At 40.4% G+C, this 25,433-nt stretch overlaps 1 protein-coding gene across 1 annotated transcript in view; it reads left to right on the top strand.

Moving 5' to 3' along the window:
* ERC1 (ELKS/RAB6-interacting/CAST family member 1) overlaps nt 1-25,433 on the top strand; it is a 267,410-nt gene that overhangs the window by 5,591 nt on the left and 236,386 nt on the right. The window lies entirely within an intron of this gene.

The raw sequence follows: 25,433 nt of genomic DNA, 5'->3' as shown, positions 1-25,433 counted from the left end.
TGATCACCACTCGTGATCATTCTTATGCCATGTCTAGAACCAATACTWACCCCCTGTATTCCCCTTGGGAAGTATTTTATCCCGCTCATATAGTGTTCCCACTTGAAGCRTTTTCTGAGCTGTGAATGTACCAACTGCTGACCCTAAACACAACTGTATTGTTGCTGGATGCTGACTGGTGGCCAGGGAAACAAAGTTTGTGTTGCAGTGGTGTGATTTTAGAGCTCTACTTAACACTTCCAGACCTGGGGGTCTCGCAGATGGTTATAAATGTGCCTACGCTTAAGTAATGCTCTTTAATACCCGCTTATCTAGTCTTTTGTTATTAGCTGTGCCCATCTTGTTATAGGAGTGTCATAAAGCACCTTACAGTTGTTTATAGATGGTCTGGCTAGCTAGAGAAAAGGCAGGAGTGTGACCGTCTTGGGCATCTATGTCTGTTTTTCATCTTGTCCCATTTAAAAAAGAGCTTTTTGCTCCCTCAAGTTTTCTGACCTAGCCCTCCTTTCCCGCTGCTTCTGAAATAATGACTCATCATTGACTTAGTGTTCTCTCCTGTTTGTTTAGTTGTCTTTAGGCCRTAAATGAGTTGGAAAGCTCTGTTTTCTCCTGTTCTCACACCTACCACCCTTTCCATGTGGAACATGGGCCCRGTGGCTCATTCCTGACATTTCCTTAATTTTAAGTCTTCTTTCACCATAGTAAAACTAATTTTGCTTTTGAGTTTTTAAAATATCCAAGAAAATTTAAAGAAATGGTTTCCATAATTCCCAGGTGGTCGTGTTCTTGAAGCTCTGTGGATTTACTTCCAAGTTCAGGCAGTGGTTTATTTTTGACTTTGCTGTGGAAGATGGAGAGGAGAGAGARAACACTCGAAGAAAAAGTAGTTGTAGTACTTGATGTGTTATCCTTTCAGGTGACCTATAGTTTAAAGAGTAGATTAATTTGGATTGCTGCCATTTTGGCACTGCCAACAGTCTATTCTGTAAGAACTAGATGCAGCAAACAATTTGCTTTTTCTGAGGTAATATGAAATAATTTAGTGAACTTAATGCTGCTTCATAGCCATGTTCTTGTTTTCTGGTAGCTTGATGGCATGGGGCTTGTGCGACATTTTAGTCTTCATTCTAGTATGTCTTGCTGTGACAAAAAAGATCCAGTGCAAAATCATTCCCATTAAGCTGGCACTGTGTTCGAATGAAACGTAAGGTATCATCTGCTCTTGAAACCATCTCCTGTTGTACGTATTTCAGTTGCAGCTAAATATTGTAATTCGTTTGGTCCTAAAGTTGCATTTTCATACTGAGGGCAATGCAGAAGGTGACAAAACATTTAAAACATAATTTTCAATATTTGAGGATACTGTGGAAAACTTGCGAGAAAAGTATGGTGAATGCATCACTTGGAATGGAAGGCAGGTTACTGAATATGTATAAGTTGGAGAACACTGGTTCCTCTTTCCCAGTGTTTTTCCTGTCTTTCCTTTATTCCCTAATTAAACATTAACAGATATTTCCARGCTGCTGTTCTCTAGGCAATCACTATAATTACTACCACACTGGTGGGATTGTATAACTTTGGTCCAAAAAAAGAAGGGTGCGATTTAAAAGTAAAAGGGTGTTATTGCAACGAGCGGTAAAAATGGAGAATGCTAATTAATAGATTATAGTTAGCTAACAGTGTGTCCTAATTAAACTTTGAATTCATTAGTCTGTAGCCTTCTGGAGCTGGTCACTTCAGCCTTTATAAGGAAGATCAGTTTAATAGGATTTACTGTAATTAAATAGACTTCTCTGTTCAGACACCGAACAAGGGATTTCCCTCATCTGTGGGGGGACCTGAACAATCTGTTCCTTCCCCGCTATAAAGCGGGATTAATTTATTCCCGCTGCCTTTTCTTCCCGCGTGCTTGCAGGAGCTGCTGTGCTGGCCCTCAGGAGCAGCGTTCCGGCGCGTCACTTGTAACCCAGCCTCGTGGCTGGGCAGCGCTGGGGCTGTGTGCCCGCGCTGGGTGAGGCCAGAGGCCTCGGTGGAGGCTCGCAGAGCCGAGCGGGCCGCTCGCTCGCCCCCTTCGCCCACGGCCGCCCGCCTCTCCTCGCCCCCACCTTGGCTCCTTGCTCTCCTCCGTGCACTTGGTTGTCCGTGGTGTTCCCTTTTGGTGTTTCGGTTTTATTTCTTTATCACTGTTCTTGTCATCTTTGAGGGRTTGAGTTGCCTTTTAGTTTTAGAAGGTGTTAAAAATAACTTAAAAATATGACTTCTGGTTGAACCAGAAAAAGATTGAAAATATGACTCTAGTTGACTTCTAGTTATCTCTTTTGAGACATGCACTGATGGCTTTGGGACTTGTGTGTTTTGGTTTTGTTCTTCTGTTTCTCAGAAATTACTTGCAAGTAAATCATGATTTTTTTTCCTTTTTCTTTATTTCAAAGAAAACTTGAAATTTCAAAGCATTTCAAAGATTTTTTTTTTTTTTTTCCGAGGAAGCTCTGGGTTCAGTAACAATCACAGAACTCGGTTTGAAAAACCTGATACGAGTATTGGAGACTGTGTCATTTGTCCTGATGCAGCTGCATCTATTTATGTTTATTATTACTATTCTAGGGCGACAGGAAGCAGGAATAACTTGCCTAGCACAGAAAATGTGGTACAGATGCGTGTGTGTAGGTCTCGGGTCCAGGATGCTTAGCTGTAGTGTTTGGCAGCCAGTTTAGTTGTGAGTGCAGCCCAGTTGCACTCATGGGACACGCACGTGAGTGAATGCTCTAGCTCTGGAGTGTGGTGTATCCTGAGCTTTATTTGTACCCTTTCTTTTTGATCTTGGAAGAGATCAAAAATACCTGGAAAATACCTTGTTCTGGCAAATTGGGATTTTCTGGAATTTTGTTGCTCTCTTTTTTTGAGATGCTTAAAACTAACGTGGAAAATATTCCTGTAGTTAAGTAAGTTCTCAGAGGAACTGACTTTCAGTCAGGAATTTCAGGAACTGAAATGACTTTCAATGCAATTTGGATTAGTTAGCAAAGGGAGAACACTAATGGTTTCTCAAATGTTAGTAACGTCTTGCATGTCCAAGGAGGAACTGATGGAGCCGATTAGAAGTTTTTGGCAGGGATTCATTGCACACTGTCTGGTTTAAGAACTGTACTTCAGTTACATTGGCTTGTAGTGTGAGTGTGCTTTAAAGTTGCCTTCAAATCCCTTCATCACAGTGAAGGAAAGGCGGTGAGTAGCTTTGGTACTTTGAACCTTTTTTTCTAAAAATCAAGGATCGTGATGGACTCTGTGGAATTTAGGAGGAAGGTCCTCTTCTCGGTTGCTTGCACCCCTTTCTTTTGTCCCTTAGTATAACTAGATGTCCCATTTGTGTTGCACTAATATCCTGCACCAAAGTTTGTCTTCCCATACTGACAGATCTGTGTTAAGATCCAAATTATGTTTCTGGTGAAATAACGTGGTGCTGCTGAAWATGCATTGGTGCTTTGATGTCTCTTTGTGGTTAGAGGCTTTGGATGTCTGCGTAAGAATGCTTAACCAAGAAAATATTTCCAAAAGAAATTTCACCTTACTGGGGTGAACTCTTAAGGCTCTTAAGGATCCTTGTCCTTTATGATGGAGAAGTGTGGCTGGTGAAGTCCAGCAGGTTTCCTCTGCATCYTCACTATGTGCAATAGCCCCTGCTTTAAAGTAGCCTGGAATGAAGATTTTCCCTTTTTTAAAAATGAAGTTGTCTGCTTAGATGTGTTTGGATGCTGCTGTTATGAGAGTGGCTGAGCTTCTAATGGGTGTGCTTTCCCTCTGCAAATCAATCAATTCTCACTCCTCCACTGGCTTTATTTGTTAATTATATAAAAATAACACTTTTTTTCCCCTCTGATTCCATATCATTCAAATACTAACACTGTTCCTGAGCTGGCTATCAGTTGAGGGAGAGCTGGACTTTTCTCCTGTGAGGAATGTTTGATGATGCCCTATGCAGCTGTGCAGCCATTGCCTGGAGGCCTGACAGGATGCTTTGCTGCCGCGCTGGAGTAACAGTTGCTGGCAGATGCTTGGCAGCTCCCTCAAGTGCTGCCGCTTTCAGGCTCTTTCCYGGGCTCCCCCAGGTGGAGCCTTAAGGTGTAACTTAATTTGGGGTTATTCCAAAAGGAAGTTACCTCCTCTAGAGAGCTTGGTGTGCGGGGCATTTTCAAGTTGCAGCCCTGTCTAGTGGCTTCAAAAAATWGTTACCTTATTGGGCAAGAGATGAACTTGGTGTTCTGCCCCTTTGCATTCCTAGAAGGARAGATGACCCCAAGTGCTAGTGTTTCCCGGTGCTTCTTCCCTCTTTTCCCCTATGTTTCTAGGGGGACAAAACTAATGCTTTGGGTTGCTTCAAGCTGTTTGGTCTATAAACAGCTGATCTCTGCTTGGCCTGTTAAACATATTAGGGGAACATGACCAACTTAAGCAGCTTTTTATGAAAAGGGTGGTGGAAGTTGTACCAGTGAACTTCTCAGTAGCTTAACCGCACTTCTTGTTGCACAGCCATGGGAGGAGTGCTCTTGTACCGTGGATACCAGGTCTCCTTATAGCAAGCTCCCTTCTTCCACTCAGCTCACATTCCTTGGCTGCAGTTCAGACATTGCTTCCCAAGCCAGGGTTGCACTGRTGCTTTCCCCTTCCTCCCTGCCGTTTAGTCTGCATATTCCTGAAGGGGCTTTTCTGTGTTGCACTAGAAGCCATAATGACATGGCTTCTAGAGAACATGCCTCTTGACATTCTTCTAATTTGGGCTATAGAGTTCTTAATTTATCTTAAATGTTTTTACTGTACAAGAATGAAATAGAAACTATGTAATGCTCAGGTCTGGAATGGCTCAAACCTCCTATTGCTTCCTCAGTGACCAGCTACAATGGTAGATGGTAGCAGAGATGCATTTTAGTAAAGATGTCTTGGACTCATTACAGCTTTCTGATATCAAATCTGGTATCTTCTGCATCTGCCTTGTGCTCTATTGCTGTTTGTTTTTTTTTTTTTTTTTTTTTTTTTTGGTGGGGGTAAGAATGGATTGACTTTTTTCATGCATATAGGGTGTATGTCTAACATATATAAGGTAATACAGGGTGTATAAGGAACTATGGCCTAAGTGGCAGCAGCCTGCATAATGCAAATTCAACATATGAGTTTTGATTTCATCAACTTCTGGAGCAGTCAACAAAGTACACCTCTTTGCAGGGAAGTTTTCAAACTTTTTGTAGTTTCTTAGAACCTTGATGCRGCATCTTATTCCCTGCAGTCAACTTCTAAGATGTTTCCCTGCTAATTTCTGGGCTATTTAGTTGCTCCTGTGGGTTTTAAGAAGAGAACTAGGCCAAGAAAAGCCAGAAGCAAAAGGTGTTTTCCACGTTTCACCGGGAGGCTTGTCTGGCCACATGGGTAGTGCCCTGCTCAGGTTGGTCTTTTGTCTTTTGTGCCAACCCAAGTTAAGCCAAGTTGTTGTTTTATGTCTAACCAAGCTCTAACCTCTCCACTTCGGCAGCTCAGTCTCCACAGAATCTCTGCAGCCTTGAGGCCAGCCAGGCATCAGAGTGGCTGACGTTGAAGGAGGTGTCCAGAGGTGCCGCTCTTCTGGCTTTGGGTTTTTTGGGGACTGKCTGGAGGAGTGGCCACAGGGTTTGGTCGCCTGGTGTGTCATGGCATTGATATGAGCACAGGAACAGTGGGTGTACCGAGTTTCCACGCATGCCATTGTGTTTAACAGTGCGACTCAGATAGAAACACAAAGATGAATTTGCTGGTATAGCTATTTTGCAACTGAATTTTTTTTAATTTTTTTTTTGAGGTTTAGTCAGGAGCATTTCCTCTAACTTCCAGATTGTTTTCCAGCGTCTTTTGCTTGTTCTTGCAGTTCAACTGGTTCTCAATACTAAAGAATTCTCCCACCTTCCCAACCCAAGCCCATGTGTTCGTAAGGTTTTCTTCTTCCATGAATCAGCATGTATACCCTTCTATCTAAAATAGGCTGCTTTCCCTTTTCCTAGCATAGGGATTGCTGATCYGGAATCCCCTTGGAAGGCTGAGGAAGATGTTAGTCTTTGGTGCTCTGTTCTGCTTGCAGKTCTTGCATAGATGGCTTTTAAGACCTAATAACTGTGGTTACTATTTTGCTAAAATACATAAATATTGTAAATCAGCAGGGTGAGCGGTTGTACAGAAGCATTAAGGTTTTTCTGGACCTCCACCCCARGGAATTTAAAAGCAACATATAGTTTATACACAGTCTCAGGCAGTTTCTTGCCAGTGTAACACASGAGGTTCCATCTGAACGTAGGGAAGAACTTCTTTCCTGTGAGGACRGCAAGAGTCCCGGCACAGGCTGCCCGGGGAGGTTGTGGAGCCTCCTTCTCTGGAGATCTTCCAAATCTGCCTGGATGCCGCCCTGTGCTCTGGGTGTCCCTGCTGGAGCAGGGGGGTTGGACTAGATGATCTCTAGAGGTCCCTTCCAACYTCAGCCATTCTGTGATTCTGTGAAAAGACCAGATTCATGGAGCTTTATCTAGCCCCATACATAGCACAGGGGGAGGTACCTCCTCTTGAGGGAGTGAAGTCAGACGTCCCATTAAAAGATGTTCTTCAATGCTCTGCAAATACAGCAGAGAGGTGGGAAATATCTTCTACTAGGTGCCGTACAGCAACAGAGGTGTCGGRCATCTGCATCACGTCTGTGTCGTTCTGAAGCCCAGCAGTGGGTCATTAGTCCTTTCTGTTTCTGTCATTGGTCCTTTCACTGCTGCTTCTTATTTTTCTTCCTCACATTCCTGCACCAGTTGACAAGGGAGAGAACAAAKGGACAATCAATTTTTGGAAAAACAAGAAAGTGGAGAGAGGAGAGGAAAAAAAAAAAAGAAGACTTTTTTCTTGGTCTAGTCTGTTAACCCTCGCTGGTGTCAGTRCCAAAGCTAAATATTTACCATTTTTTTGTTCTGTAGTTGATTGCACCTGGCATTTTAAAAAAAAAGAAAGGCAGAGCTTACCCCATGTTACCTTCTTCAGAACACTGTGCTGGGTCTCTTATGTAACACTTTTTTTCCCTTCACATAAGTTAGTTGCCTGGATTTTTAGAGTGTGTATGTGGTGTGTGTGTGGTGGGTGGGTTGGTTTGCTTGTTTCTGTGTTTTTCTGTGGAATTGTATCCCAAATGACAAATGTTTCTTGCWGGGTGTGCATGGGGGATGGTTTCTGAGCAAATATTTGATATGCCAGGTGTTATTTTAGAGGAGCTGCAGGCATGAAAGTGCTCGTCTCAGACTTAACCTCTGAGTAAAAATATTTTAGGTCGTGTAGACTGGACATAACCAGTGTCCAGTCTCACAGCTCTAAGCCTCCATGAGGCTTGTTCTTATGGCTACATTKCTCTTGAGAGATGGGGATATTTAACACTAAGCACTTAGCTTGCTGAAGGATTTGGGCAGCCATACCAAAGATCTTAAGACCTTACATGATGCATAATAAATGTCAATAGCAACAGAACTAAGAAACTCGGATCTAGTAGAGAAATAAGGCTCAAGTGAATTTGTGCTTTATTGTAGAAGACGCCATTMTCCTTTAATTACTTTCATGTCTTGGGCATGATCTAAAGAAACAGGGGGTTGATGAGAAAGACRTTGTCTTTGAGCACAGTTGCAAGTCTGCTGTCCAGGCAGGATTCCAAACCTTTTGCTGAACTTTGGGAGTCAGCTGTCGTGATTTRAAGTGCTGTCTTATAATATGCTGGACTGATGCTTTCTTGCCAGGGTATTCCAACATGAAGTGATCTTTTCTGCTCTTTGAACCATGCRTCCATCTCATGCCTCCAAATGGAAGGGAACTAGGGGTCTGTCCTGTCCTGTAGAGGAAAAGGGACGTCTTTGTTGCATGCAGATGTAAAGACAGTGAATGAACATGCAGAGGAAGATTTCCTCCTCTTAAGGGAATRTTTGTTTCATATTCATCTAATACACAAGAAATCCCTTGGTTCACATTAAGCTTAGTTGTTSGCTTGGGTTGTACTTCACCCAAATGCATATATTGAGTTTCTAATGGTGTTTTTGGCTTGTGTGACAAGAGATTACAGTGTTTCTCTACTGACTGACAGAACCATCTCTGTGCTGATGGTGACACGTTTAAGGTTAAGAATTACTGCTATTAGTTGAAAGAGTTAATCTCAGAATAATCCTAGAAGGAGGAAAGAGGCTCAAAGAGGAACAAGTGGTCTTGCAGTAAAAAATTCATTTACTAATAATAAAATAATAAAGTTAGGGAATGCTGTGTCCTGCAGACTGGTGGAGGTCTGGAAAGAAACTCTGGTTTTCTCCCTATTTTGGATAAATGTGGAGAACCAGATTTATGTAATGAATCTTTATTCATACCTGTTCAGTCTAGGAATACCAGCAACAGTGCCATGTCTGCTAGATGATGCACAGATGCACACCAATACCTCAGCATCTTATATATTCTGGTTAGTGTTTCTCATGAGAAAGAAGGGAAAAACCAAAACTGTAGGTTTTGATCTGACCAAATATGGGAATTTTTGTGTTTTACATATGCACATAGATTTTATTTGTTGTGCTAACCTGAAATCTTTTGTGTGTTTAAAATTTATAGATGTAGTTGCTTCTGGAGATTTATAGTTATTTCAGTGAAATAGGAAAAAAAAACGGGAGCTGACTACCTAAGGTTTGCATTTGTTGAGGGTAAAGGAATGTCCTAGTGTGATTTAGAGCAGCTTGATTTTACTTAACGATTTACAAACTATCTATGGAAGCTTTCATTTGGATGGCATTTTTTAGAGCATTCCCCTTCAGCAGGTACCGACTAGGTTGGATTTGGCCTTTCAGTTGTGAGCTGTTAATGTGTAACTATTTTAATAGACCTGCAAGCATAGTTACTCAAAGGAGGGACCTTGGTAAGGAAGCATAGGTATATTTTTCATATTGGAAAGTAAATATACTGTGCTATATATGGAGTTAACAACGTTTGTTATGGAATCGGAAAAACTGAGCATCTTAGCCTTTCTCTTTTTCAAAGAGCGTTTGAACTAGCTCTACTTGTTCTAGTCGTCTTTGGACGTTCCCCAAAAATTGAACTATATTTAATATTATTTTGTGGGGGAAAAGAGAAATCACCTTTTATAATTCACCTTGCAATAAAAAGAATTGATTCAGATTTCTGTTAACATTGAATGTGTCTTGGTTTGAATTAGCAGTTGTTTGTGACAGTAGGAGTTATAATAAATATACTTTGACCAGAATTCATGAGCTGGTCTGTGTGATGGCTGGATGCAGAAGTTGAAGTGAAGATGCACCCTGCAGTGTGGGATCCTACTAGCAGTTCCACTATTAACTCCAAAGCCACAATAAATGGAAATAGTATTCTTTCTAATTATTTTTATGAAATCTCTCTGCTTTTTTTTTTTTTGCTTTTTTTTTAATCAAATAAGTTTAAAACTTCAAAATCTGAGTTAGTGCTTAGTAGCAAACAGCTGAGCAAGTTTGTCTTGCTGCCATTACTTGTGCTTTCCATCATCCTCCCAGAAATAAGGTTCACAATCCAGTGGCTGCTATTTCAGGAAGGTTCCAAGTTAGCATTTCTGTTGCGGAGAAGCCTCCTACCTTTTAACTAAGGCTGGAAATCTATCCTAGACTGACTTTTCAAAAATGTGGATGCTATTTTGTTTGCTTGTTTTTCCAAAATAGAATCCACTTGGTGTGCATTCAGCTCAGTCTCCTTTGCACCTAGCTGAATTGGCTCAAAACTGTAGATCTTTAGACTTCTGAGGTCTTTGGTTTTGCCTTTAGGTGTGAGAATTGTCTTTAATTCCTACTTAGCATCACTGCTTTTTTTAATTAACTGGTTATACTGTTTCCTGTTAAATTTGTTTAATCTAAGTCACTGCAAACCTGTGGAAGAAAGCGTGAATTCACTTTTTTTTTTTTTTTTACACTCAGTGAGGTTGTTAATATTTCCGTGTGAGTTGCTATATGTAGGTCATCTTTGAAGTGTAATTTAAAAAAAAAATTTATACCTTGTGCCTATGAGCAAATAGTCTGGTGGAGTAAGAACTGATTATAGACAGAAGTAATTGGTGTTGTGACCCTTCATCTTTACTGCACCGAGTTTGGGAGTTTCGCTTGTGACTTGTTATATTAAGGTCTGTTGAACTCCAGCGTTCTCCTCGTGCTTGTGATTTTATGCCGTCTGAAGGAGTGATCCTCTGCTCACTTCTTTGTCACCACATATTTAGGGATTGGGATATTTTGGGGTTGCAACTAGGGGAACTAGACCCCATTCTGCTTTAGTGTCTTGCTGTAGGTATCTAGTTGGTGTTCACAGGGCTGTGAGACAAGCCAAGCTTTGGTGAAGGCTTGGATCTTGCAAAACAATTCTGCTCCTCCAAAATGTTATCTGCAATATAGTCAGGTTTGCACAACTACAAACGTTTGAGACTCTGAAGGAACTTCAATACTGATAAATTACGCATTTCGGTGCTGTAGGAGGTCCATGTTACTCTCCTGTCAATAGAATGGTTGGTAATGACAGCACAGTTGTGTATGGTGCTTAAGCTGATAGTTAGAACTGCTGCCTTTTCAGCCAGAAGTCTTTTATATATTGTGACCTTTGTGATATTGCTGATCTTTCCAGCTGGTTTCTTGTTTCTTTAGTCCAGGGGCTTTTCTCCCATCAGAAAAGTTAATTGTTAAGTAGACCAGTTGTTCTTATGTCACTTTYGATGTTGGAATCATTTAAATTGCACAAGTTCAGTTTTGGGCAGCAGGTTATGCCTTATGGTGCATACACACATTTCCAAGCTACTTATTGAAATAGCCAATATGAGAAAAGAAAGGCTCCTTTTTTTTTTTTTTTTTAAATGGAATTTTTATAATGCCTTATGTTCACATCACAGTTTATCTTGACTTCTGAAGATTTATGCTTCTTCATGGCCAACAGTCCTTTGAAGAACAGAAGATTAAATAAAGACAGAAAAATACATAAATTAAAAAAAAAAAAAAAGGAAATGCTTAACTATACCTGACAAGAACTCTATGAAAGAATATATAGCAGCTATCTTAACTACATTTCTCCATTAATCTGTTTTCTGTTTACTCTTGATACATCTTTAATTTCTGCGGCAAAATTCCAGACACTGTGCACAGTATTAATTATAATTAATGTCATTATGATTTTTCCCCCCCTTAATTAGTACCATTCAGTCTCTGTACCAAACAAGGCAGAGTTGCTATTGTAGCAACCTGAGTACATATTTGATACATGGAGAACTCAGCAGAATTCAGTTTCCTAGACACTAGAAAGTTCTGAACTTTGTACGTATTTTTATTATATTTTTGGGGTGGAATAGATTTAAAAAATGCTGTAGTTCTGCTGTGGTTAGTCTTCAGTGACCTGACACTACTGTTCTCTTCCTTTTTGCTGATACCAGTTTTATACAGCTCTAGATGAACAGAGTCCCAGAGGACTGATCTGATTAAAGAGTAACTTGGCAAAAAGGTTAATTCTCACATTAGTCTGTTTAAAAAATAGTGCTAAGGGAAATGAGATTAAAAGATATAACCTTAAAAGTGTAAATGTGTGTTTTTGCTAGAAAACATGTTTTATAGTAAGCTCTAAAATGAAGTAAAACCTGTTTATGCTGACTCTAATGAATCATTTATTTCCTGCTCAGAATTGCTGTTTCCAGAACATAGTCTAGACAGAAACAGTAGACAAGTAGATGGTGACTTATTTTCCTTTCAATATTAAAAGTTGACTGAAACATAGTCTTTTGTTTCTGAAAACCCCCATATTTGGGTAAGTATGAAGGAAAGCAATAAAAAAGACTTTTCTCAATTTCTCCATGTGTAACTGGATTTTCTTCTAGAACTTCTAATGTGTAATGTAGACAGGTGTTGATCTCCTGAATGGATTACTCAGTTTCTTCAGCCATCCCACTCGGCTTCCTACAGTGTGCAAATACAGAGATACCTCATCTGAACAGAAGGTTGCATCTTTCTGCGTTGTGTCAACATCTCCCAGGCTTGCCTCGTGAGAGGCACAGTGCAAGCAGGAGCATGGCTACAAGCAGAGAATGAAGATAGAGTTAGGATTTACTTGGAAAAAAAAAAACCTTCAATCCATACGAACCTGTGAGACTATCCAAGATGAATCTGAGGCTGCTAAGAGAGCTGAGTGATGCTCTTAGCTGATGAGGCAGCCTTCTATTGTCTTAAAGACTGTAGAGATTAAGGAGGGCTCTGCAACCCCTGGGTTTGCCAAGGGTAAGTTTTTGAAGCACTTATGTTGGCCTTGTGCCCGATGAAACTTGCTGCTTTCTATGATAAAATGACTGAATTTGTGGATGAGGGAGTACCAATGAATGTCATCTATGTTGACATAGCAAGGCTTTTATCGCTATCTTCCATGCTGTTCTTGTATTCTGTTTAGGATGTTATTATCTATTGGGTGGGACAATAACCAGATGGATAAAAAGCTGATGGCATGATCAGGCTTGGTCAATAGTGTTTCACAAGTCAGACTCTGCCATGTCATTGCTAAAAGTGGAGTCTGTTTAACAGCTTTACAATGTGGAAGGAGATGATGACGAGAACAAGATTGCAGATGTCTTCAAACTGGAGGACTAAGTCAATATACTCAAGAGCAAGGCTGATCCTCAGAGGAATGAGTTGGCAGGAATCTTGGGAAATTCTATAAGGGCAAATACAAAGTTGTTGCAAGGGCCTCTCCCTTCTACCTGCACAATACAGAGATGAATAATTTACGTTGAGACATAAGGACGTTCTCGAGATGATGGAGCCAGACCCTTTGCAGTGGCTCATGGTAAAGGCCGAGATTCAAGGAGCATAAATTGAACCCTATAGTCCTGAATGAATATGAGGAAAACCTTTTACCCCGTGCAGATACTTGAGCACTGGAATAGGTTGCTTAAGAGGGTTTGTGTAGCCTCCTTCTTCGGAGGTTTTCAACATCTAGCTGCACTGAGTCCTGAGCAACACAGCGCAGTCACGTAGCTTGAGCAAGACATTGGACTAGATGTGCTCCTGCTGTCCTTTACAATCTCGATTACTTTATCATAATTTTGCTTAATGCGTGAAGCATAATTTTGCCTGTGTTTGGCAGTATTCCTACAAATCCAAGTTTCTGTGTAACAGTTATTTTCCCCAATCCTGGAGTAGAATATAGGTCGTTTTGATGAATTTTGTCTCCTAGCTTCTTGCTAGCTTTGGTTCTGTTGTTGATTTATTTTAAAAAGAGGTTGTTAGCTTTTTTGTTAAAACATTACTGTTAACTCAAAACTTCAGTACATAGATTTCCAAGTGCTGAACAAACTCTGATGACTATCACTTATTTTTAAATACATCTCTGAGGGAGGAAGTTATTCTTATGTTACAGATGGTGGTGGTACTTCTAAARTATTAATCCGTACGTAGGCATATCTGTATGAGAGTTTGTGGTGAGCCTTATGCTGTCACTTAGTCTTTTTTTAACCTCAAGAAGAGCGTACAGCCTGTGTTACAGATTGGTAGCTACTCTGCCTTTGGCTCACTCTTCAGCTTCAATTCAGTTCAGACCATGTTCATGTTAATGATTTTAGTAGTCTTGCCTTCCAGATTTTCGGAGGGTTTTCTCTAGGACTGGCTTGGTACATTTTCTTCAGAATATACTTAATTATTTTTTTATGATTTATTCCTTGTAGTTCTCAATTTACTATCTGCTTAATCAGTTTGAAATGCATGTCGCCAATCAGTGTTAAAGAACTGAACTTATTATTTAAATCTGATAAATCTTATGTGCTAAATACAAAATTACTACTGTTGTTAAAATCCAACTTGGATGGAGTTTTCCTATTTAATTCCAATCTGGTTGCATTATAGCTGTTTCTGCTTCTATGTATTATAATACAGCTTTCCCAGTGCCCTTGGATGGGCCCGAAACATCCAAGACGGCAACCCCGTTCTGCATCACCTTCAGGCTTGCTCTTGTATAGCTGATCTAATTTTCCCAGTTTCTTTTGATGTGCCGCCTTTCCTCCTTTCTAATTTCTCTACTTTTCCATTCCACTGAAGTCTCTGTTGCCTCCATCATGTTTTGCAGCTTCTGGGCTGCAGAACTGTGCAGATTAGCAGCAGATAGGAACTGTGTTTATCTTCTAGTGAATGGGGTAAACCACGTTGAGGCTCATTCACCGTTAAGTTCCAATTATTCTTTACATTTCATACTGATACTACAAGAAAATTGTGGGTGAAAGAAGCTTTTTTTCCACACTTTTGCATCTCTGTTGCAGTATTGTCATTGACTTTTGAATATTCAGGTTCATTATAAATGGATTCTGTGTAAACGGGCATATTAGATTTCAGTAGTGTCCCATTTCTTTCCTTATATTTCCACAGATTTGTGCTATTAGAAAAACTTTCAAGATTTATGAAGGAAATACACAACAAGCAATCTGGTTTTTCATCTTTCACCTCGACGCTTCAGTGCCCATTGCTTGAGTTACTGTATGATGATCCTGTAAAAATACTAGTTTGCACAAGTACATTGCATAAAAGCATTATGTGACCCATTATGTGACTCTCGTTTTGTGCTGTGAAAGACCTTCACTTGTTCCATTTGACCTCATCTGTTCACACAGACATCTTCCTCTTCTTAGATCTAGTGTTCAGTTGGGCTTGAATAACCTGGTGCTCATCAGGAGCTGTTGTCCTGAGAACACTTTCAGGATGTTTACTCCTGCACGCTAATCAAAGTTATGCTGAGACATTATCCGCAATTATTACTTGCTCTGATTACCGCTCATCACTTCAAAGTGGTTTCCTCGTAGCACCATATGTCTTTTCCAGGAGTGCTGACTTGCCTGCCAGTCTTTGATGGGAATACCACTGCAGATATTCTTAATAGGATCATTTCCTAAAAGGGAAACTGCTGATGGAATAATATATTTCCCTTTGTATAACTTCGCTGTGTGTTTCCTGAGGACCTCATGGCCATATGTCAGTGACATGAGATCTGTTGTCTTCTGCAGAGCACAGCATGTGTATCGCTTCTGTTTGAATATTCACCCGCTGTATTCAGAGCTATCTGGTGCTGGACATAGACTCTACTGCCACCACACTTAGGTTAACAAATAAAATACAGAATCCTTATCTCCAAAGGGGAGAGAGAATCAATATTGGAACTTGTGCATCAGATGCTGCGTTTGAAAGTCAGCATCTACCTGCCAAGACTTGTGAATGTTTTATCTGATGTGTGTTGTCCCACATGAAGGGGTCAGTGCCACATGAAAGATTCCTACGTGATGGGGGATAGTTTGACATTGATGCTTGTTTATCCAGTGTGAATATATATTCACGCTGCATGAACTGTATTGTGTGGGCTTCAATTCAAAGCAGAAGAGATATTTGCTTACCTGTGAATGGATGCATTTGTACGTATGTGTTGGCTTCCCTTTTACCTTGCTTTGCTCATTAGAATTCAGAGATTTGCATTTAAAGAGCTATATGGCTTACTGTATCTTACATAATTTCTTAAAGACCTGTATTTTGTTTACGTATTTCTAGCCTATTCAGCTGTATTCTCCCTTGCTCTTACTCTTTTGTTTGTGCCCTGAAATGAATGAAGGGGATAGTGGGAACTTTCTGATAACTGCAGAAGAGCACATCAGGACTTGTTTTCAAGGAGTGGGAGAAGGAGGATACAGGGGGTCTATAGGTCTATCAGCTTAACCCTTAGTACTGGACAAGTTAGAGAGTAGATCCTTCTGGAAGCCAGATGCAAGAGCATGAAGGACAAGAAGGTGATGGGAGCAGCCTGTGTGGCTTTACCAAGGACAAATCATGGCTGACTAGCCTGGTTGTATTCTGCGATGAGACAGCTGACCCAGCGCATGAAGGGAACACCACAGATGGTGTTGTCTGGACTTGAGCAGGGCCTTTTGCATGGTTTTCCTTAGTAACCTTATTGCCAAACTAGTGAAATAAGGATTGGCTAAGTGCACTGTGTGACTGGACTGCCAGCCTCTAGAAGTGGTGATCGGCAGTACAGAATCCAAACGGTGCCTGGTGGTTAACAGGATTCTAGACTGGGTGGTACTGGACTCATTACTGTGCGGTGTCTGTAGTAGTGATCTGGATGGTAATGTCAACAGGCACTGTGAGAGCTTGCTGAGATAGCAAGCTGAGGGGAGAAGATGATGTGCCTAAAGGCAGGAGGGCCAGTTGGAGGGACCTCAACAGACTGGAAAAAAAGAACTTGGCAAAGTTCAGCGCGGGCAGGTACAACACCCTGCACTTAAAATGGGAAAACTCCATCCAGCCAGACAGGCTGGGCTTGACTGGTTACGGGTTGGCATCCAGGTGGGCCACCAAGTGAGCGTAGATCAGTAGTATGCCCTTATGATGAGGAAGGCCAGCTGTATACTGGTTTAGATTAGCCATTAGAGTATAGCCATCAAAATCAAGGGAAATAATCATTCATTTTATTCAGCGCTCGTGAGACTTCAACTTGAGCACGATATCCCATTTTGGGCTTTGCAGTGTAGGAAAGGTCTTGACATTACCAAGTGAGTCCAGCAGCTGGTCACCAAGAGGATTGGGGGACTGCAGCATATGGCGTGGAAGGAAAAGCTGAAAGAAATAGTTCTGCTCTGTCTGGAGAGGAAAAGGTGGTCGAGTAAATGCATTTAACCATTGATGTAGTCTCTTTCTCTTTTATGGTTAAACATTTAGGTGATTCATGTATTAGAATTATTTTATATTCCAAATTATTGTTTTCTTTTTCCTCAGATAACTCATTATTCTTAAAGTTCTGTCTTGAGTTATTTCAGCAATAGGTAGAAATCTGTATGCATGCCCTGAAAGTATTATCCATTTATAAAATGAAAGATCAGTTTTCATTTTGTGTGTCCTTTGTTTGGATAGATGTTCCTGTTCCTGGTTGTCATGAAGGAGCTTCTGGTATTGTCTTGTGACAACATGGGTCACGTTTTTGTGTAACATGCCAGCGAAAAAACTTGCATTAATTCTTTTATTCTTGTTAAACAAAGGGGTAATGCCTGGAGAACTCTTGCTCTGTATTCACCACCTTCATGCCATTCATGATTAAATTGAACCTATATAGAAACAATGAAAGATTTTAATTCATTGACAAGATCTCACACCTGCTTCTAATTGGAACCACCAGCAGACTGCTCGCTTTGGTAGCAGCTAAGAGATCAGACTGAGGGTAAACAAGATTAAGCCTTTGCTGTGGAGCTGGGGAATAACTGGCATATCTGTACTGAGGAACTGCTCTACAGTGCCTTGTGATATGGATGTTTATGTCCTAGAGTAGCCATGAATTTGCTGCGGAGTAATTCCGTTCAGTTTTGACAGTTTATTAATATACATGAGATCTTCTTGTGTGTATATTTAGCTAGGCTGGGTAGCTTTGTGGTTTGAATTTAGASAACAAAAGATCTCTAGTAAAAGTTATCCGCCTTGAAAATAAGTAGTATATGATWGACTGTTGTTTTGGATCTTTAAAATTCTATTGAGACAGTGTGGATTTATTTAACAGTTCATTTTCAGGTGTTATTTGAAAAGTCTTACATGTGCAGTAAACATAATTCTGAGGGTATTAAATTTATGTATGAACTCTTAAGAGATAAGTGGTATTTTCRGAATTAGTGAACATATCACAGTGTTCAAGATACTGTTTAAAAATTTGTGGTTAAAAACATTATTTTCTCTTCTAATATATTTGAAATATTCTTCAAATATCTGTAAGGAGGTCAATCTGAGACTATTTTGTGGATGTGCCTCTCAGTACCACTGGTTTATTGGTTCTGTTTTTTTTTTAATTTTTTTTTTACATTTAGGCATGAGATTTGCTTATGAGGACTTAYAAAAACAAAAAATCTGCTATGTTAGGATTATCAGTTAGTGAAAAATTTGAATTTGAAAGGGATTATTYTGGATTATTCTCAAAGCTGCAGAAAAAGTATATGTGTGTTCTCTGATCTTCTACTAAGTGTTTACCAGCTATTTCAGCAAGCAATAGTAAGTGTTGGGTGTTTTTGTTGTTGTTTTTTTGTGGTGTTTTTTTGGGGTGGTGGTGGTGGTGGCTGTTTTTCCTCCAATCACTACATACTCAGAACAGAGCTTTTCTAAGGGTTATTTATTCATTGTAGTCTAGAGAAAGGTTTGGTGTGTTAGATTGATGCTGGTATTAAATTGAAGTAATCTATTTCAGCASTTGGCCCCAAAATTATGTTTTGCTGCTGTCAAGTAGCACTGCATGCTGAAGTTTGCTTCCTTTCTTTTTCTTTCTTTAATTGAGACCTTCTTGTCTTTCAGAATATGTTTTCTGAGAGAAACTCACTATGTTACTTACACAGTGAAGAACATAGGTTTTTATGAAAACCTAAAGGATGTTCCACAGATACGGATGTATCTGAGCACTCTTAGGTCTTGACACATATTGATAATGTTGGTAATGGACTCCCTATGCACGTCTATGTCAGTGGTGTTCAGAGGTCTGTGTGCGTTATTTTCACTTCTTAGTGCTCATACTGTTACTTTTAATAGCTAAATACAGCCTAGAAGTTGATGTTTCCTCGTGTGTTGTGTGCCAGCACTTCACTAACTTGGTAGAAAATATAAGCCAGGCTTGTGGACAGTAGTAAAAGAAACAGGGGAGAAAAAAAGGACCTGTAGGTAATAGCAACTGTTTATATTAACATATATTAATATTTATATATTTCACTTGATGGATATACATTATGAATTATACRGATGTTAGAACATCTGCGTAGTTTTTAAATAAACTAAGTAGTTTAGCCAGTGATGTGACACTTTGATTGCTAATACAGATGCATACAGCAAAGCTGTTAACAGAGGAAAAGGGTAAGTTTAACTGACCATGTGTTAAAGAACAGCTACTGATGTGCAGATGATAAAAACCCTTTCTTTCTTCTTATGCTCGCTCCTATGCTGGCTCCTTTCTTTCTAAACTAGTTAGCAGAATAGAAACAGATGTGTTGAGTTGTGTGACTTTTGAATGAAGTCTTTATGGCATTGGTCTTTATTGATTCTGTGTGCTTTTGCAGTGAATTACATTTTTAATTTACAAAAAACTGATCTACAAGCAGCTACTTTATTTTTTCTTTTTCCTTTTATTTTTTAATATACAGACATTTTCCTAGTTTACTGTCAACTGATAATCTGAGCGGTAGTTTCTTCAATAGCACCTCCAATGGCAGACAGCCTTGGTAAGAGGACATTTCAGAACACTTGTATACTAAGAAACTGCTCATCTCCTCTTTCTGAGTTGGTAGGTGTGGAATAGGCAGCTGCTGAAATTCTGGCACTAGTGAGCTCAGGTTATGGAAGAAATTATAAGCTTTCTTAAAAATAAAAGGAGCAAAAACTGTAGTCTGATGGGCAAGTCCATAATGTGATTGAATCGGTTTGACTCCAAAAAATGCCACAGGCTGTAATGCCAAGTCAGTGCCCACGAGTGCCAACCAACTCGGTGTCGTTTGCATTGGAGAAAACTATTTTTTTTAACTGATGTTTTCTCTACATAACCTGTAGAAATAAAGCTTCATGCCTTATGGACAAGGTTAGGAAAAGTTACAGTGTTCAGCTTCTGTCTCAGTTCAAAAAGAAATGKCTGAGATTCCCCTGTCTGAGGGAAGGACTGGAAATCTAGCTTGCTTAGGAAGATTTTTGAAACAGTGATTTGCTAATAATATTGCTCATTTGAAAAAAAAAATCTATTCACATATATATGAAATGCACATATATGTAAATAATAGGTGAAGAGGTGAAGAACTTTTACAGGAGGTGCATAGGAWAAGCAGTGGATGATGTTTAAAGACTGAGAGTGCAGTTACAAATGCTGTATGTGTATTTAAGCCATAGTATTGCAAATTTGCTTTCTTTGGATGGAGGAACTTACAAGGTGCCAAGTGTTTCACAGAAGAAATGTTCTGAACTTTTGAGAAGTAGCATCTTTGCCCTTGTGCTGGTGGTAGGAGGCAGATCCTTCTGAAGATGGATCTGTATTTGGTATGTTCTTAATAGCTCATTGCTTCCAATTAACGTGCTCCATATGGGGTTTAGGCACAGAGAAAATTCACCTTTGATTAGTAAGCAGCTACCCTGAGACTGCTTGTCTTCATTTGTGCTCTGTGTGGGCTGCCAGATTTCTAGAAAGCTGAAATACACTGTAGGCTTCGTTGGGTGGTTTGCCCTATGAAAGTATCTCTTGGAAGGCATTTGTGAAGAGAGGGAAAGATTTAGACACAGTATAATACAGAGTAATAAGAAACCTAAAATATTATTTGAGGGAAGTAAACATCTTTATTTTTTTTAATTAATTCTCCATACTGAAGCTTTTATTACTTTCTTTTACCCTGGCTTATTTAAATGTACATAAATTTTGACACATCCCAACATTGCTGATCATTGCTGTAGTAAACTAATGATTTTTATTTTTCCTTTCAGCTGTTCCCAGTTAGGTTGCTTGAACAAGCCCTTTGCGGAGCCGGTTTCTGTTTTGCATTGCCTACAAGCTGGCTGGTGTTCCCAGCAGATAAAAAGGAAAGGAAATGAGGAAGCTGGAGGGAGTACAGAGGCCTTTACAAAAGCAGGAGATGGTGCAGTGAAAGATGGGGCACTACTGATGTGTGGTGAAAAGTGCAGCATTGTGGTGCTCTAGAAGGTGTAAATCTTCRTAGGCAAATTTTATTTTCCTAGTGTTTTTGGGCTTTGACACTGATATTGTTAGGGAGCTTTTTTTGTGTATAGTAACTCCATTGCTTTTTCTTGTACTGKTTTAGTTTTAATCAAGAAAAACTGAAAACACCTAGACATGAGARTTAATGTGAACGGTCAGTATTCTGAAATTTTCCTACTTTGTGCTCCTTTGGATCAATGAATGTTCTTACATTCTTGTTACAAGCCTTTGTAGGATAAAGCTTTGGTTTACCAAAGTGTTTTTTGGTGAGTTTTTCCCACCTGAGTTTATAACCTTCCTAAATGATATGACACAGAGGAACACTGTTCCTAAGCTGAAGAGTTCTGGGATGTGCTTGGAGTCTTCCTGCGTCTTCTGTGGCCGGAGGTCAGTAGCATTCTAGTTACCACGAAGCCTGTGCAGAGACGTGTCCCTTGTCCTCTCCATGGTGCTCTGAGGCTGCTCTGCACATGTTCACCCTCCCTTGCGTGCCTTGCTAGACGGGCTGACCGTGCTGGAACCAGCCTTTTCCCCTGTGGGAAATTCTTGTTTCCATATGGCCTTGTGTGGATCCCTGTTGTTAAATCCCAGTGTTCGTGCACATTTTCTTTTTTTCATGCCCCTCCTCAAATTAATTTGTTGTGAAATTAGAGGGAGTTCACTAGATGTACAAGTCTATCAGGATGATGTGTGAGAGATGGGGTGTATCGAGAGTGCGGAGGAACCTGCTCTTCTAGCATAGTCCTGTTTAGGATTGTGAAACATGAAGCCRAGCCAGTTATAATGCTTGCTTTCAATGGGAACAACTCAAAAGCACTCCTGAATGTTTCCCCTGCTAATCCACCTCCTGCTGTATGAGCACATACTGAAGGGCTGCTYTCTTGAGGTAGTTTTAATTGGGGCAGATATTGCTGTGCAATATTGTACTGCATACAGAAGCCATCTTTGTCTCCTACTTACACTTTTTAAATGTTGACTGGACGACACAGAGAATCTGAATACCATTTTTTGGTGATCTTTATGCAGATCACCAGTTACAATGCAGCTACTTGCTCCCCCAGTGATAGGACAAGGGGTAATAGGTATAAGTTGAAATACAGGCAGTTCCATCTCCCTGTGAGGAGGAACTTCTTTCCTGTGAGGGTGMCAGAGCCCTGGCACAGGCTGCCCAGGGAGGCTGTGGAGTCTCCTTCTCTGGAGATCTTCCAAACCTGCCTGGATGCCGCCCTGTGCCCCGTGCTCTGGGTGTCCCTGCTGGAGCAGGGGGTTGGACCGGATCTCTAGAGGTCCCTTCCAGCCTCAACCACTCTGTGATTCTGTGTTTTGCATTCCTGCACTGGCATGTTCAAGGGTGCTTTGAGTGTGATTTTGCCTCAGAGTTCTATTCCGTCACGTATCCAACTGAAATGTATTTATTTTGGATTGTTGTTGGCTGGATATTGAGAGGCCTGGATGTATTGTGCATTTTCTTTCTCACTCCTGTTTAATGGAAGCCCCTCCCTCCCAAAAAAAGTCCATAGAAGTTCCATACAGCCAGAATCAGTTGGTATGAAGAATGCTGCAGGGCTGTTTTATTGGTGTCAGAGGGAAGAGCAAGCCTACCTCCTGCTATGATGGGTCTTATTGCTTGGGATGCTTGTTCTGCTGAAGATGCTTCTCTSTCATAAATCTTCTCAGGATACAAGGAGTCTGATAAAAACACCAGAGGTTCCTTTCATGCATAAGGCATCATTTCCAAATGATGAGGCTCGTCTTACTGAAACATTTTCAGTAAACAAAGGGAAGTYAAATTCCTGCTCTCTTACTGCTAGTTCTTGGCATATCTAGAACTGGAACTAGGTTGGCAATGTGCTTTCTGGCAGCCTCAACTCTCCTAATTGTATAATGAGACATTTCTGCTGATGCATCGTGATGTTCAGGATGCCTTTAGTGGGTGATGTTTCTTCTGTTTTACAAAATGCCTGAGATCAAACTCTGAGATCCGGGAGAGGAAGGAATGTTGACTCTGCTGTTCTACCTCAAGCCTCTTTCCARGATCATCTCACATTTACTTCTGTTCTGTGGGTCTGACCAGCTAATGTTTATCCATTCTGCAGGCCACGAGAGTGTTGCAAAAGGTATACATTGTGTTTGATGCAGTTTTAACCGTGCAGGCAAGACAGGAATTTGTGAATTTGGGACCTTCATCTCTTCCTGCAGATAAACTGACCATTGCTTTCAAGGGACAACCTTCTCATCCCATCCTGCATCCCATGGTGCCACTGCTGGAGGTTATAGCAGGGTTGTCTCAGAGTCCCACATGGGCTCCTTTCATGCTCCTCAGGGATGATATGAAAGCATAAACATATGCAGGGAGAAATGGTGAAGTTTTCTGTGAGTTTCTGGGCAGATCTGTTAAAGTTTTTTTGTGTATGATTTTAAAATAGATCTTAAGAACATGTGCCTGTTGATATTTGCAGCCGTTTTAGGATTTCAGTGTTCTTTTATTCTTCTAAAGATGTTCTTTTTTCCTGTTTGGATGCCCAGATCTGGGCAGTCTCTACTTAGGTGGGTTGGRCAGAATCATGCTGAAAGTTGCAGAGCCTTCCTTGGTACTATTGCTCATTGGAGATGAGATGAAGATGTTTCTTACAGCTTTCAACCTGCCCAATTAATCTTTTGGAGGAGTATATTGTTATCGTTTGTATACTCAGAGAAGTCTGTTAAGGGCAGAAACACTACTTAAATTGTATAAAATAGTGTTCTCTTTATAAACGTGTTACAGCCTTGGAGTGAGGAATGATCAGCAGTGTAACCACCTAAAAGCCACCTTGCAAACATACTCAGTTAAAGGTAAATAAATGATRTGAATGAATGTGAAGTACCACCTTTATAAATAGCTTATCAAGACCAAAATACAGAAATAGAAATATTCTCTCTACACTGAAGCTGAATCTCAGAACTCTTCTACTCTGTCTTCCCTTTCTCAACATATCCAGGTAGTGCATTGAAAACCTACTTCTTTGACACAGGTTTTGCTGTTGATTTTTGCTGTGCAGAACTTGAGATAAGCAGAACTCTTGAGGAAACCGGYGTGCACAGAAGTCTGCATGGCAGCAGAGCTCGGCCCAGTGAAGCGCTGGGGAATCGTTGCCAGCCTCGGCGGGGAGAAGCTGAGGAGGGCTGATGAAGCCTGCCGGTGGCCGGCGCCAACAGCGAGTCATAGWTGCTTCTGTTACGAGGAAGAGGGTGCAAATAGATATCAAGGGTTAAGTTCTATCTTAAGCTACATCATTAAATGTTCCAGTAAAGGCTGACTGGACCGTGCTAAAGCTAGCTGGCTGCCTCTTAGCAAGATTAATGTTAAGTGTCCAGATGCCCTCGTTTTTTAGTATGACTGAATTGTGACATGCAGATTTGTTTCAAGGGTTTTTTTTTTTTTTCTTTTTTCCCTCTCCCCAGAGAGCTTGGGAACAAACCTCATATTAGCAACAGGCTTCAACTATCATACTTACGTTTAAAATAGATGTTAAAAGGGTTGTCATAAGGGGCAAGGAGGTGCTAAGTGATTACCAAGATGATGCTTGCAGAGAAATAAAACTTCTTGTTAGATGAACTGTTGTAGCTGAAAAACAAGCAAACAAACTTTTGGACTCAACATCCCGTCCTTTTCTGGGAGGAGAAGGGGCAGAAGCAGCAACTCGGCGGTTAAGAGCGGTTGAGCAAGGCTGCTCTGAGGAATGTCGCTCAGTTTCGATGTGCAAAGTCCTGAGCAGTATCAGCAGGTGGGGAGGGGATATCCTAGGGTGAGTTTGTAACAAGGACTAGGTTTTTTGAGTTACTTGTGCCTGTGGGATAGTGAGATTTAGTTGTGAGCATGGTGTGAGAAAGAATTATAATATGCAGTGAAGCAATGCTGAATTCTAGAAGTCATTATATGTAAAAATATTGTTTTTATAGTGCATAACCAAGATGAATTCAACGCATTTGTGTTGTGAATTGCGTGACTAGCACGTTTGTTGTTTCCCTTGTGTCCGGTTTCAAAGATCATACTAAAGCAGCAAAGCTTGAAGAAGGGCTCCCGTGCTGACAGCTGGTTTTGCGCTGTCAATTGATAGTTATCACTTGTCTGTACAAGTYGTGCTCAAACACTTAGGCAGTTAGAGCTATAATGCTTGTGCAAGCCTATCTATATGCGTTCTGTATCAATCTCAACTTCTCWGGTGTAACTTGACTGCCTGTTTATATTGTAAGTGTATTTAAGGGTTGTTGGCAACATTGTGGTACACCAGCGTCAATGTCACTTGCTGCCTAAAGAATTGATAATCCAAGTTCAAGGAAACTAATAGTGGCAAAATGATACCACTGATTTTTGACTTAGTAGAAATGTGAGTGCRTCACTTCCTTAGCAATTCTCCAGGTTTTTGTGGGGGAGTTTCTTCTTGTGTTTTGTTTTTAAGTATCTTGCTTGAGGAAAGGTTATATTCRTATGGTTTTATTCCCCCCATTCCATTCTTTCAATAGCTACTGCACTTTGAGGTTATTAATCACTCTGAACTTGTTCAGTTATTGATTTCTTATATATGTGTGTTTGTATATATGTGTGTGTGTGTGTGCATATATATTATATATATGTGTGTGTGTGTATATATATTTTCCCCACCCAGTCTGTGTAATGGCCAGGTAGAAGTCACTTAGTACTC

This window comes from Nothoprocta perdicaria, unplaced genomic scaffold (assembly GCF_003342845.1).
Source record: "Nothoprocta perdicaria isolate Ctin4 unplaced genomic scaffold, notPer1 scaffold_84, whole genome shotgun sequence".
Lineage (NCBI taxonomy): Eukaryota > Metazoa > Chordata > Aves > Tinamiformes > Tinamidae > Nothoprocta > Nothoprocta perdicaria.
This window is presented reverse-complemented; position numbering and strand designations above follow the sequence as displayed.